Source organism: Sciurus vulgaris, assembly GCF_902686455.1.
Source record: "Sciurus vulgaris genome assembly, chromosome: 11".
Taxonomy (NCBI): domain Eukaryota; kingdom Metazoa; phylum Chordata; class Mammalia; order Rodentia; family Sciuridae; genus Sciurus; species Sciurus vulgaris.
Window position 1 is genome coordinate 73,959,895 of NC_136472.1, and position 13,111 is coordinate 73,973,005.

General features: G+C 41.1%; 1 pseudogene across 1 annotated transcript; it reads right to left on the bottom strand.

The window, feature by feature from the left end:
* Positions 1 to 5,199: 5,199 nt before the first annotated feature.
* Positions 5,200 to 6,133, bottom strand: LOC306640723 (iron-sulfur cluster assembly enzyme ISCU-like; annotated as a pseudogene). The gene has a single exon. The product of its transcript is annotated as an iron-sulfur cluster assembly enzyme ISCU-like (transcript).
* Between the last annotated feature and the right edge of the window lie 6,978 nt (positions 6,134 to 13,111).

Here is a 13,111-nt window from a genome sequence, read left to right on the forward strand (position 1 = left end):
GTGAATTTAGAGAACTTAAAGGAAAAAAAAAACAGCTTTTTTGAGATACTCATATGCCATATACACACCCTTTTAAAGTGAACAGTTCAGTGGGTTTTAGTACATTTCCAGAGTACTAATTATTGCCATAATCAAGTTTTAGAATATTTTCAACAACCCCCAAAGAAACTCAACTCCAGCCCATTAGTGGTACTTCACTTTCTGCCTGTGGATTTGCCTCTTATGGACATTTCATATAAATAGAATCATACGCTATATGGTCTTTTGTAACTAACTTCTTTCACTTAGCATAATATTGTCAAGACTCACCCATGTTATATTGCAGTACCAGTGACTTTTTATGACCATTCCATCATGTGAATATGACACTTTTTAAAAAAATCCATTCATCAGTTGATGGGCACATACATTGTTTCCACTTTTTGGCTGTTATGAGTAATATTGCTGTGAACACTCATGTATGAATTTTACTGATGTCTTCTATTCTTATGGGTGTATACCTAAGAGTGGGGTTGTTGGGTCATACAGTAACTGTTTAACCTTTTGAGGAACTGCCAGACTGTTTTCCACAGAGACTGCCTGCTTTCCATTCCACTAGCAGTATAGAGTTCCACTTTCTCCACATCCTTGCTGACACTTGCTGCTGTCTTTTTCATTATAGCTATCATAGTATATAGAGTGGTCCCCCATTGTGGTTCTGATTTATATTTCCTTGATGACTAATGATGGATATCTTTTCAGGTGCCTCTTAGACATTGGTATGTCTTTGGAGAAATTACCTATTCAGACCGTTTGCCCGTTTTTTGATCAAATTATTTTCTTTCTTTTTAAATTGAGAATTTTTGAAGTATAAGAAATGTCTCTTATCTGTTCTTTGGTAATTTTTTCATCCTTAAAATATTAGGTTAGGTTCTAGTTCTTCCTCTGTAATGTAACAAATTACTTAGTGTTCTTAAATGGCATAGTTTTATAGTTGTAAAATGCATTTCTTTCTGTAAGGTTCTTACAATCGCCTGCCTTGGATCGAAGATGGTATAAAGGAAATAGTGGTTAGGTGATCTGGATTTGAATCCTAGGCATCTCTGATTATTGCTTATGTAAACTTGAGCAAGTCACATTCCCTCCCCACATTAGTTTCCCTATAGCCCAAAGTATTTCCGACTCCATGGGAGTATTGTGAAGACTAGGTGAATCGTGCATGTAAAAGTATCAGTTTTTTGGTTTTTGATTGTTTTTGGAGTTCGTTATACCACTTCCATTTTATAAACAGAAAACAAGGACTCAGAGAAGTTAAAAACTACCAGAACTCACAGGTTAAATGCAAATGGCATCATGCTGAACCATTGAGTTAGTGCTGTCTCTAGAAAGGCACATTTGTGCCACCAAAGAAGACTAGTCATTGGAAGGATAGAGGAACTTGGTATGGCACTCTAGAGCATGTCTGTTCATTGACCTTAGTGCCTTCACACAGGTGCTCAGTTCAGGTGTGTGTGTGTGTGTGTTCAATTGTGTGTCACAAATCCCATGTAAAAGAAAGTGAAGTGAAAAAGCACCATATAAGAAAGACCTTTCCCAGAAAAGATGGTGAAAAAACAGTCTGCTGCCTCTGCTTGAAGACTTGCAAGCCTTTTAGAGGCATCAACCTATATATTGAAAAAGAAGAATTGAAAGAGTAGGATCAGATTTGTACTTGTGAGAAGGCTCACTCTGCCTCCTTCCCTCTTCCCTGCTCATAAATAACCCTAACTGAAAACACATACTTTTTTTTTTTTTTTTAACCAGAGAAGCCTGGGTTTGAATGCTGACAATCTGTGTGAACTTGGACAAGCTCTAAAAAGCTTGAAACAGCAGGGGTTAGAGTAGCATTAGAGTAGCATTGCATTATCTGATTCCTTAAAATAGATGATAAGCATTCTTCCCTGCAAATGGTTCTGCCCAGAACCATTTGCAGCAAAGAGTCGTTGGGCAATTTCTGTGTGCAGACACTGGCCAGGCGAAAAGCCTCTAGGGGAGTTTCAAGCCTACTGAGGAGGCATATTATTCAAAAATGGCAGCTTAATGTATTACATGGTAAGAGCCGTGATGGAAATACTTGGTACCATGATAACATGTGAATGGGGAGGTTGGGGAGAGCGTCTCAAGAAGGAGTGAGACCTGAAGGAAGAGGAAGAATCAGAATTTAACTAGGCAAAGAGGAGGGGAGAAAATTGTCCATGCAGTGGGGACAGCAGATTCAAAATCCTGGTGGGAGAAAATCTCATGTGGGCTTGTGTTAACTGCAGCACAAGGAGCAAGGGAATGGCAGAAGCAGAAAGCAGAAGCCAAACAGTCCTGCAGGTTATGATAAAGGTGCGTTGTTTTCTTTTGTTGTTGTTTTGTTTGTTTTTTGGTTTTTTGTTTTGTTTTGTTTTTTTTCTGTCCTGGGGATTGAACCCAGAGAAGCTCTACCACTGAGCCACATCTCCATCCCTCTTAATTTTATTTTTTATTTTGAGACAGGGTAAAGTTACTCAGACTGGCGTTGAATTTGTGATCCTCCTGCCTCAGCCTCCCACTGTGCTGGAATCATAGGTGTGCACCACTCTGCCAGGAAGATGTGCCTTTATTTAAGAACAATGGTAATTTCTTGGAAATGTTTAAGCCATTGGAACTGTCAAAATGAACTAATTCATGTTGGTTTGTTAGGAAAAAAAATTGCCATGTCTTTTTTGATGTCATTTTTATTTCCTTGTCATTTTTTGGAACATCTTCAATAGTTTCCTAAGACAGTAGTATGAATCTGGCATTTAAGGCTCTGAGCCAAAGCCTCAACTTGAATTTCTAGATTCATATCCCATTTCACTACCTCTGCCTACTGCATACCTCCCCCCACCCACACATGCCTTATCCTCTGCATGAGTGAGAGTCTCACTTATTCCTCAAAGTTCAGCTTGAATTCCCCTCCTTTAGCAAGACTGCCCAGATCTCTTCAGTGAGGAACCATCCCTCCCCACTGCTGGGTTCCTCTAGCATTTGGGGAGGAACACATGATTGCGTAGCACTTACCCAAGTTACTTTCTGTGAATGACTTGCAGTACACAAGGATTCTCTGAATAGGGGAGGATTGCCTTTAAAAAAATGTTTTGAGGGCCGGGGTTGTGGCTCAGTGGTAGAGCGCTTGCCTGGCCTGTGAGGCACTGGGTTTGATTCTCAGCACCACATATAAATAAATAAAATAAAGGTCCATTGACAACTAAAACATTTTGGAAAAATGTTTTGAAGTTACCCAACCCCTCATACGACACCTGAAAGAAATTCTAGGTGTGCATCATAACAATATGAGTGTTCCTTTTTAATCCCCCACAACATACCTCTCAGAGTCCTTGAAATACAATATTATAGAGAGTCATTCTAAAAAATTCTTTCAGCATGAAGTGATAGGCCCTGAGATTTCTCAATTCTTTTCTTAGGTCAGTGTTCAGTTTTTACTGTTAGTGAGATCATTAATCTTGTTAAGATTCATTTACATTCAACTCAGTTGCATTCCTATTTAGTCCTGCACAGGATCACCTGTTTTCTTGCATTGCGGCTGATGTTCATCAGAGTTTATGCTCATCCTTTCTCACTCTGCATGTGTGAGGCACCGAGTTCGATTCTCGGCCTTTCCTGGGACTTTCAACTTCCACCTACACATGAATTGATTGATTAATTCATCAAATGTGTTTATTGACAGCCCGAGTCCCAGGCACTGTTCTAGTTCCTAGGGATATAGTAGCAAACAAAATGGCAAAAAATGCCACCCTGTGTTACTTACATTCTAAAGAGGCAGTAAATGTAAGTTTAAAACGCATAGACTCTTAACAATAAGAAGAAAAAAAGATAAAGTAGGGGAGGAGAACATGAAATTCCAAGGTCTGTGTGAAAGTTTAGATAGAGTGGACAAGGAAAGCCTCACTGAGAAAGTGGTTTGAAAAAGCTTGGAGGACAACCCTTTTTGAAAGATGCTAGCTATGCAGGTGTCTGTGGGAGGAGCATTCAGGTGCAGGAATGGCAAACGCAGAGGCCCCCAGTTATGCACCCGGAGTGTGCACAAAAGGTAAGGGAGGATAAAGGGGACTAGATTGAAGAGAGAGGGAGGGAACAGAAGGACATAAGGGGAGAAGGAGAGCTGTTTCCTAGTTTTTTCCCCCCATTTTTCTAATTGGTGTATTATAGTCGTACGTAATGGTGGGACTTGTTATATATTCGTACGTACACACAATATAAAAATATGGTTCCTAGTTTTCTGAGTGTTTTCATCATGAAAGGGTGTTGGATTTTGTCGAGTGCTTTTTTGCATCAATGGAGATGATCATGTGGGTTGCCCCCTTTGTTCTATTATGTGTTATGTTGATTTTATGTTGAACCATCTTTTCACTCCTGGGATAAAATCCCACTTGGTTATGGTGCATAATCCTTTGAATATGTTGTTCGATTCAGTTTGCTATTTTTGTGGGGATTTTTGCTTACATATTCATAAGGGATATTGGTTTGTAACTTCCCTTCCATGTGGTGTCCATCTGGTTTGGGTCAGGGTAATATGAGCTACGTAGAAAGTGTTCCTTCTATTATTTTGGGGGAAACAATTTGAGAAAGATTGGTGTCAATTCTTTAAATATTTGGTGGAGTTTGCCAGTGATGCTTTCTGGTCTTGGACTTTTCTTTTGGAGGAGGTTTTTGATTACTCATTCAATCTCTTCTTTTGTTGTGCTAGGGATTGAACACATTGAGCTTTGTCACTGAGCTGCATCCCCACCCCTTTTTATTTTTTCATGTTGAGACAGCATCTGGCTAAGTTGCCTCAGCTGCTCTTAAACTTGGGATCCTCTTGGTTTAGCCTCCTGAGTCATTGGGATCACAGATGTATGCCACCATGTCTGGCCCTTATCAATCAAATTTGTTGATGTACTATTTTTTTTTTTTTTTTTTTTTTTTTTTTTTTTTTTTTTTTTTTTTTTTTGAGGCAGGATCTTATTAAGTTGCTAAGGGCCTTGCTAAGTTGCTGAGGCTGGCTTTGAACTTGCAGTCCTGCCTCAGCTTCCTGAGCCACTAGGATTACAGGTGTGTTCCCCTGTGTCTGGCTCATAGTATCTTTATAATCCTTTTTACTTCTATAAGATTGGTGGTAATGTTCCTACTTCCATCTTTTTTTTTCACTCTTTCATTCTTTGTCTTTATTACACACACACATGTCTACACATGCAGATCTGTTTTATGTATAATTGTTTCTATCAAATAATCAGACCAAGGCATTCTATTGGTAAATCTTCCCTAAAATAGATTTAGGTAAAATTAGGTATTTTATGTGTATCACAGGCTTCAAAACTTAAGACTTCGTTGCTGATTTCAGTTCTGAGGCCATACATGCAATTAAAATAGACATTTAAGTGCATTAAGGCAACAAAAGTGAGCTGAAAGAAATCACAGGGCTCAGGACAATTAAAGGGTGTATTTTGCTTTTATCAGTCACAATGTGAATGGCAAATACTGTGCGGACCTCACAGGGCTTCCCTGGGATGTGGGAGGCTTCTGACATCTCCAGGTGCGCACGCAGTGGTGTGAGCAGCTGAGGCGCCTCTGGAGCTGCCGCGAGGGCTGACTTCTCTGCCTCTCCTTTCTTGGGTTCTTGTTTCAGTTTGTAATCGGCGAGTGCAGCCTTGACTGCATCTTCTGCCAGCATGGAGCAGTGCAGTTTCACGGGGAGGGGGGAGCTCCTTGGCGATGTCTGTGTTTTTGATGGTCGAGGCCTCTTCCACTGTCTTCCCTTTCACCCAGTCAGTAGCCAGCGAGCTGGAGGGGATCGCAGAGCCACAACCAAATGTCTTAAACCTGCGTCCACAATCTTCCCCTTTTCATCCACTTGAATCTGTAAATTCATGACATCACCACACGCTGGAGCACCTACCAATACAGTTCCACCATTTTTTGAAGTCTTGTCAAGGGATCCTACATTTCTAGGATTTTCATAATGATCCACAACCTTCTTGTGATAGAGCCGGGCCGGAGCTGACAGCTCCGGAGCAGGCAGGCGCGGGCTCCGGAGCAGGCAGGCGTGGGCTCCGGAGCAGCAGGGCGGATGCAGCTCGCCCCAGACGGCCGCTCCAGCCGTGACCATCTTGCCGGCTCGCGCCTGCGCCCCCACTTCCATTTTTAAATTTTACTCTAAGTACTGCTTTTACTGCATCCTATAACTTTTGGTGTGTTGTGCTTTTTTCATTCTCTCAAAGTGTTTTTTAATTTCTTTTATGATTTCTTCTTTGACCCACTGTTTTGTTTAATATCCGCATTTGTGAATTTTCCAGTTTTCTTTCTGTTTTGTCTTCATTCCATTGTGGTCAGAAGAGATATTTTGTGTGATTTCAGTCTTTTCAAACTTACTGGGACTTGCTTCGTGGCCTATATATGGCCTATTGGCTAATGATACAGTGTGTGCATGCGCATGTGAGGATGTGTGCTGTTAATGTAGGGTGAAGTGTTCTATATGTACTTTTTTACATCTAGTTGGTCTATAAGGTTGTCTTTTATTTCCTTATAGATCTTCTATGTAGGCATTCTATACATTATTGAGAGAAGTTATTGAAATTTCCAGAAGTTTCCATTATCATGGAACTATTTCTCCCTTTGATTCTGTTAATATTTGTCTTATATATTTTGGGGTTTTGTTGTTTGGTGCATATTCACTTATAATTGTTATTTCTTCTTGATGAATCAATCCATTTAATAGTATATATTGTCCTTTGTCTCTTGAAACCATTTTGACTTGAAGTCTATTTTGTCTCATATTACTACAGCCATCCCAACTTGTTTTTGGGTAAAATTTGTGTGAAATATCCTTTTCCACCTTTAACTTACAGTATATTTGTATCTTTGGGACTATGCTATGTGGATAGCATATTGGATCACAATTTTAAAATTCATTCTGCTATCTCTGCTTTTGGATTGAAGATTTTAATTCATTTACATTTAATGTATTACTGATTGGAAAGACTTCCTTCTGCAGTTTATTTGTCTTACACCTTTTTAATCTTTTTAAATCCATTTCCTCTATTACTATCTCTCTCTCCCCCCCCCACCTGCGCCACACACACACACACACACACACACACACACACACACAGATGTTTTGATTCCCTTTTCATTTTCTTTGTGTATATTTTTAAAATATTTAGGTACTTCCTTTGTGGCTGCCATGGGTATTATATCAAGTATCCTAAATTTATTGCAGTTCACTTTGAACCAATAACAACTTAAATAGCTTATAAAAGCTATATAACTTTGTCCCCCCCCAATTATAAATCTCTGTTATTTATATGTAGATGTAATCTTTATGTGTCTAATAACATAGATTTATAAGAATTTTTTAATGCATTTGTCTTTTAAATCATGTAAATCATCTTTTAGACCCTGCTTCAGGTTTTTCTGGGGTTTTGTTGTTGTTGCTTTTGTTGGAGGTTATAGTAATTTGTTTGTCTAGTGACTTTTCCTTCTTTTTTTTTCATAGAATATATTTCTTTTCAAATGTGGTTCCTGAGATCTCTGTTTTTTGGCTTGTGTTCAGTTAGTGACTGACAGATCTTGAATGTCAGGAGCTAAACAGACAAACAAAAATGCCTCTCCCAGTCTTTGCAGATGGCCTCTGTGCTCTGGACCTCTTTTAACTTTACGCAGACTTCATGAGCCTAGGTTGAATCAGAGGTGAAAGTTTGAGGTCTTCTGGGATGAGACTTTCTAAATTCCCTCTTACTCAAAGGTGCTCTTAAATGTCCTAATTTCCCAAGGAAACTCCCTGACTTTTCCTTTCTGGCCTTAGGTGATCTTTTACATATCCCAACCAAAATCCTTTGCCTCAGGCATCTGCCAGTTTTTTGTCAGCCTTACAGTGTCCTAGAATGCTATCTGGTACTTTTCTGATCTAGGTGAGTTGAAGTTAAGATGAAACAGAGATGAGCATCTTGCACTTGTCCTTCAAATAGCCCTGAGATAGGTTAGAATACACCTGCACAATGATTTGTAAATAAAGTCTGTTCTGCTCTTCCAGACTAAAAACCATGGTCCTGCAGTGTGAACTTGGGCTAACATCTTCAAGACTGTCGAATCTGGGAGTTGAGCAAAGCCTATTAATAATGTCACAAAGTATTTTCTCATTTCATTTTTTATTGTGGGAAAATATACCACAATATATGTTGCATATATGTAGCAAAATTACCATTTAACTATTTTTAAATGGGTACTTCAGTGACATTAAGTATGTTCAGTGTTGTGCATCCATCACTACTATTCATTTCCAGAACTTTTTCACCAACCCAAACTGAAACTCTGTACTCATTAAATGTTAATTCTCCATTCCTGCCTGCCCCAGTTGTTCCTGGTAACCAAAATCTAGTTTGAATTTGTTTTTCTTCTTGATTCAGTGTTTGGATGTTGCTGTGAACCATTGACTGTTTTTTGAAATCTGACAGTTGGTTCTGACATTTATTCAGTTTATTAATGATTCTTTTGGCAGTGATGGGAGCTTGGAGCTGCCTACTCTGCCATTTTACTGACATTGCCCAACAGCAAGGTTTTATTCCTGAACACCTTGGAAGAGTAGAATGGTCATTAGCAAAAATGGGAAAGATTGTGAGAAGATTTTATTTGGAGGAAGAATATCAAGGGTTCAGTTTTGGATATATCCAATTCAAGATGCCTACTAGACATCAAATAAAGAATGCAGGTAGACAGAGAAGAAAAGAGGTCCAAGGACAGAGTCCTGAGGTAGGATAACACATCAGGTCCAGAAAATCAGACAGAACTTGGAAAGAGACTGAGAAGGAGTAACCAGAAGGGTGGGAGGTGAAGCTGCAGATTGTGGTGTCTTTATTATAGAGTGTCTGCAGCTAATTCAAATCAGAAGGTTCATGGAGTTGGCCACATGGAAGTCATTGGTGACCTTGGGAAAATGAGTTCTGATGGAATTGGGAGCAAAAACTAAGTAGGAATGGGAAGAGAATTGGAGACTGAGTACAGAGGAGCAGGGAAATGAGAGTTGCTAGAAGGGCAGATAGGATCAAGAAGTGTTTTTGTCGTAGCTTGTTTGTTCATTTGTTTAATTTTCTTTTCTTTCAGCCTCCTAAGTAGCTGGGACTAAAGAGTTTTGTTTTGTTTTAATGTGAGGAATTGGGATTCCTGGTAGAATTAATCCAATGGAGAGGAAATGTCAAGTTCATGATGCAGGAAAGAGAATTACTGGTGACTGTCCTTGAATAATGAGAGCGGATGAAGTCTGGTAGGGGTGATGGGAAAAAGGTGGTGTGTGGGGATAGAAGCTGGTAGGTGGACAGATGCATTTGCTTCCATTTCTGTTGACTGCCAAATCCATATCTACAACTGCTACCGCTTCCTTGAGTCAAAACCTTGGGACACCCGTGACTAGATTTCCTAAAAGTATTCCAGCTTTAAGTTCCAAACCAAGATCCACTCCTTCCTTTCTAGCTCTCTGCTGTTACCACCTGTCCATGGCCTCCCATCCTGACGAGTGTTCTGATGTCAGTGTTCTGAGCAAGGAGGAGACCTTGAGGAAAAGGCAACCCAGAGCTGAGGCTGGAGGATGAGTAGACATTTACTACATGGGTTCAGATGTGGAAGAATGGTGTGGATGGAGTCCCCAAAGGTGAGGTGGGGAACGGGCTGGGTGTAGGGTGACCAGGGAGCAGTCACCTAGAAGCCATCACACAACAAAGCTTTGTCAGGATCTGTAGAGTTACCCATTATTTGTTACATGATCCTAAGAGCTGCTTGAATTTTCCAGCGTAGCACTGGATTGTCATCTTGCTGGGAGAACCCTGACAAGCCCTTTCCCCCTCTGGACCTGGCACAGACTGCTCCTCCCTCATATGGTGATTTACCTCTAATTGTTCATCAAACTCCTCTTGACCATCTTCAAAATCACTTCCTGGGACAATTGCCAGACTCCCTCTTCGTTAGCCTCCTCACTGACACCTCTTTTTGGCCTTTCTCACCTGAAGTCCCAGTTCTTCCTCCATGAGCATTTCACACTGAGAGTTGAATTCATTTCTGTCCTTAGCCAGGGGTCTGCATGGAGGAAGCCTCACCAAGTTTGTTGATTGTACAAAAAAAAAAAAAAAACAAAAAAAAAAAACAAAAAAAACCTACAAGCCATCCTGGTTTTAGGTCTCCCTGCACACAGGTGCACAGATGCTTACTAACTGAAATGCACAAGCAAATTGAAGAAATAACATCCTTATTTCAGGTTGTTTTTAGATGAGGATGTTATTGTTGTGAGATGTTTTTGTATCATTCATTCTGGACTCGGGGGACAGTGCCCATCTCTGCTGTCATTTGTTCTGTTACTTCAAAGTACAGGAAAACCACGGGTGGTGATTTTAGAATCTTATTCAGAACCTTCAGTGAATGACTCATTTTGCATTGACGACTTTTCCGGATTGCTGCAGTTCAAATAAATTAAGCAACAGGACATTGTTGTTGTTTTTGTTGTTGTTAATTTTAACCATTTTAGATGGTAAATTTCAGACATGCATTATCATACTTTCCTGACCATGATCCTACCAGCTCTTATGTCTTCAGAATCATAATGAACATAGTTCTAATAATTTTCCAGGCCAGCAATGAGTATGCAGAGACTTACTGGAGGAGGACGAGGAGGAGGGGTAATTTCGTGCTATCACCTGGGAGGCAGCTCAGTCTCTCCCTGGAGCAGAATCTGGATATAGGCCAGAGTCTAAGGTGGAGATAGTTGAGCTGCCCCAGAAATCAAAGGAGCAAGTGAGGGAAAGGCTGGTCCTGACTCCAAACACAGGGGCCCTGAATCCCTGGCTTCAGTGCGCCTTTGAGTCACCTTGGGATTTTGGCTGAAATGCATATTTTGATTCAATAGATCTGGATTTGATCCTGGGCTGGGATCTGATTTCTGCACTTTAAACAAGGTCCCAGGCCAGGCTAGTGCTGTGAGACCACAGACTGCACTTTTGGTATCAAATCTTAAGTTGACCTCTGGAGTTTTCTTGTGATCTTGGGTGGACTTTACTGGGAGGCTGATCTTTAGGGTTTGCTTCTGAGGCATCTACACACACCACCAGTAGTAACAATTCCTCCACGTGCGCCTGCTCTCAAGTTTACAAAGTTCCTGTTTCCCTTCACTCTCCTATTGCTCCTGGAAGTTTGGTTAGCAGTACTTACCAACTGGGAAACCAAGTCCCTACCTGATGCAACTCACCAGGTGCAGAATCAGGGCTCCTCCTCAGTGCTGTGTCACTGGTTTTGGTTGTTTCCTGGCCTATCTGTGCTGACTGCATAGACAGACTGTGGACTGTCAGCATGGTGGGAACATGGGGCCAAGGCTGCCTGTGCACACGTGTGTACCTCTGCTAGCGCGAAAGACTGATCACCAGCAGCAGCCCTAGCACCTGGGGCCTACGCAGTCTCACCTGGGATACCCTGGGACTGGCATTTCCTCTCTGCTTGAATTTCCACCCCAGATGGTGTCCTTGCCTCATATTTTATACGTCATTGCAAGTAGCAGGGAAGCCCACCTGTAGCACTTGCTGAGATGCTGTTGGTGCCACAGCCACCTTGGGGCAGGCTGGTCAGGCTTGACCTGCCAGCATCTGCTTCTCTGCCTAAGGGTTTTCTCTGGCCACAAGGGCCATCTTGCCCTGTGCAAAGCACTGAAGTGCTGGGGAAATGTATGGCCTTCATTCAACCAAGGGCTAATGGAAGCTGGAGTAAAATTAACCCCACTGTCTTAAGCTGGGTCCACTCTGAAGTGTTTTCAACTCTGGTGAGGCTCACTCACAGTGCCAACTTGCTTGAGTGTGTTTCCTGTATTTGCTGCCTTCTCCCTCCTTCACTTCCTCTTTCCCATTATCTGGGTTCCTGGATCTCTTCCTGAACAAGTGATTTACACCCAATAACTTATCTCCAAGTCTACTGGGGAACCCATTTCTCCCAATCACTCCACTGTTTCTACTGACCTACTTACATCTGAGCCCACACACCTGACTTTAGTCACAGTGGAGAAGTGTTCCAGTTCCTTGGTGAGGTCACATCCTCCACCAAGGACCTGGCTTCTCAAGGATTTTCCTCCTCACATTGCCCCCTGTCTATGCAACATAATCCTCATCTCCTCCTCTTTCTCTTCTTTCCCCTTCCAACCCCCACCCCCTCTTCCCTTTTTCTTCCCCCCTCTCCCTCTTAGATCTTTCTAACTTGCAAACATACCTCAATATGACCTCTCAGGTCATAGACTTTTAATTCTGGCCATATGGAATAAGAGTGACTGGATTATCTTTTCTGCCTGAAACAATAATATATGACACAATGGTTTTCAAGGCACTGGACATCAAGCAAAAAAGGCCAGAATTCTTGAGAGATGGGAAACAAGTAAGGGGAAACCTGTGATTGCCCCTAGCAAAGGGAGAAGAATCCTGGTGGACTCCATGGATTGAGCAGATAGCTGAGTCCAGAAAGACCAAGGTAGCAAGAATGTGCAGTGCACCTGCAGAGCAACACCCCAAGTATTCAGAATAGACCTGTGCATGCATACGAAGAAACTATCCAAAGCCAAGGAGAGATGCACCAGAGAGAATTAGTGTAAATAATAGCTGGCCAGGAATGGTGCCTTTTCCCACCAGTCCAGTCTGGAAAACTTCATGCCTAACAAAACATTGGGTAGAGTACTCAGCAGGGTCTTGCTTCAGTAGCAGGAAATAGCCAGCACTACACTAAATGCTACTCTAGTTCTAACAAAGTTTAAAAGAAATACCAAATGAACCAAATTGTTTCCAAGTAACTTAACTGCATCCCAGGACAAAGTTCAAGAATATATTTATATATATAAAAACGTCCAATTCTCAAGGTAATATTCATAATGTTAGAGTGAATAAAAAGTACTAGGCTTGCAAAGAAGGAGGAAAATACAATCCATAATGAGAAAACTCAATCAAAACTGACCAAGGATTAACATAAATTTGAAAACCAGCAGACAAGAACACTGAAACCGTTATCACAACTGCCCAGTTCAATATATTCACAAGTTAAGGAGATATGAACAACATAAAATAGACCCAAATCAAAC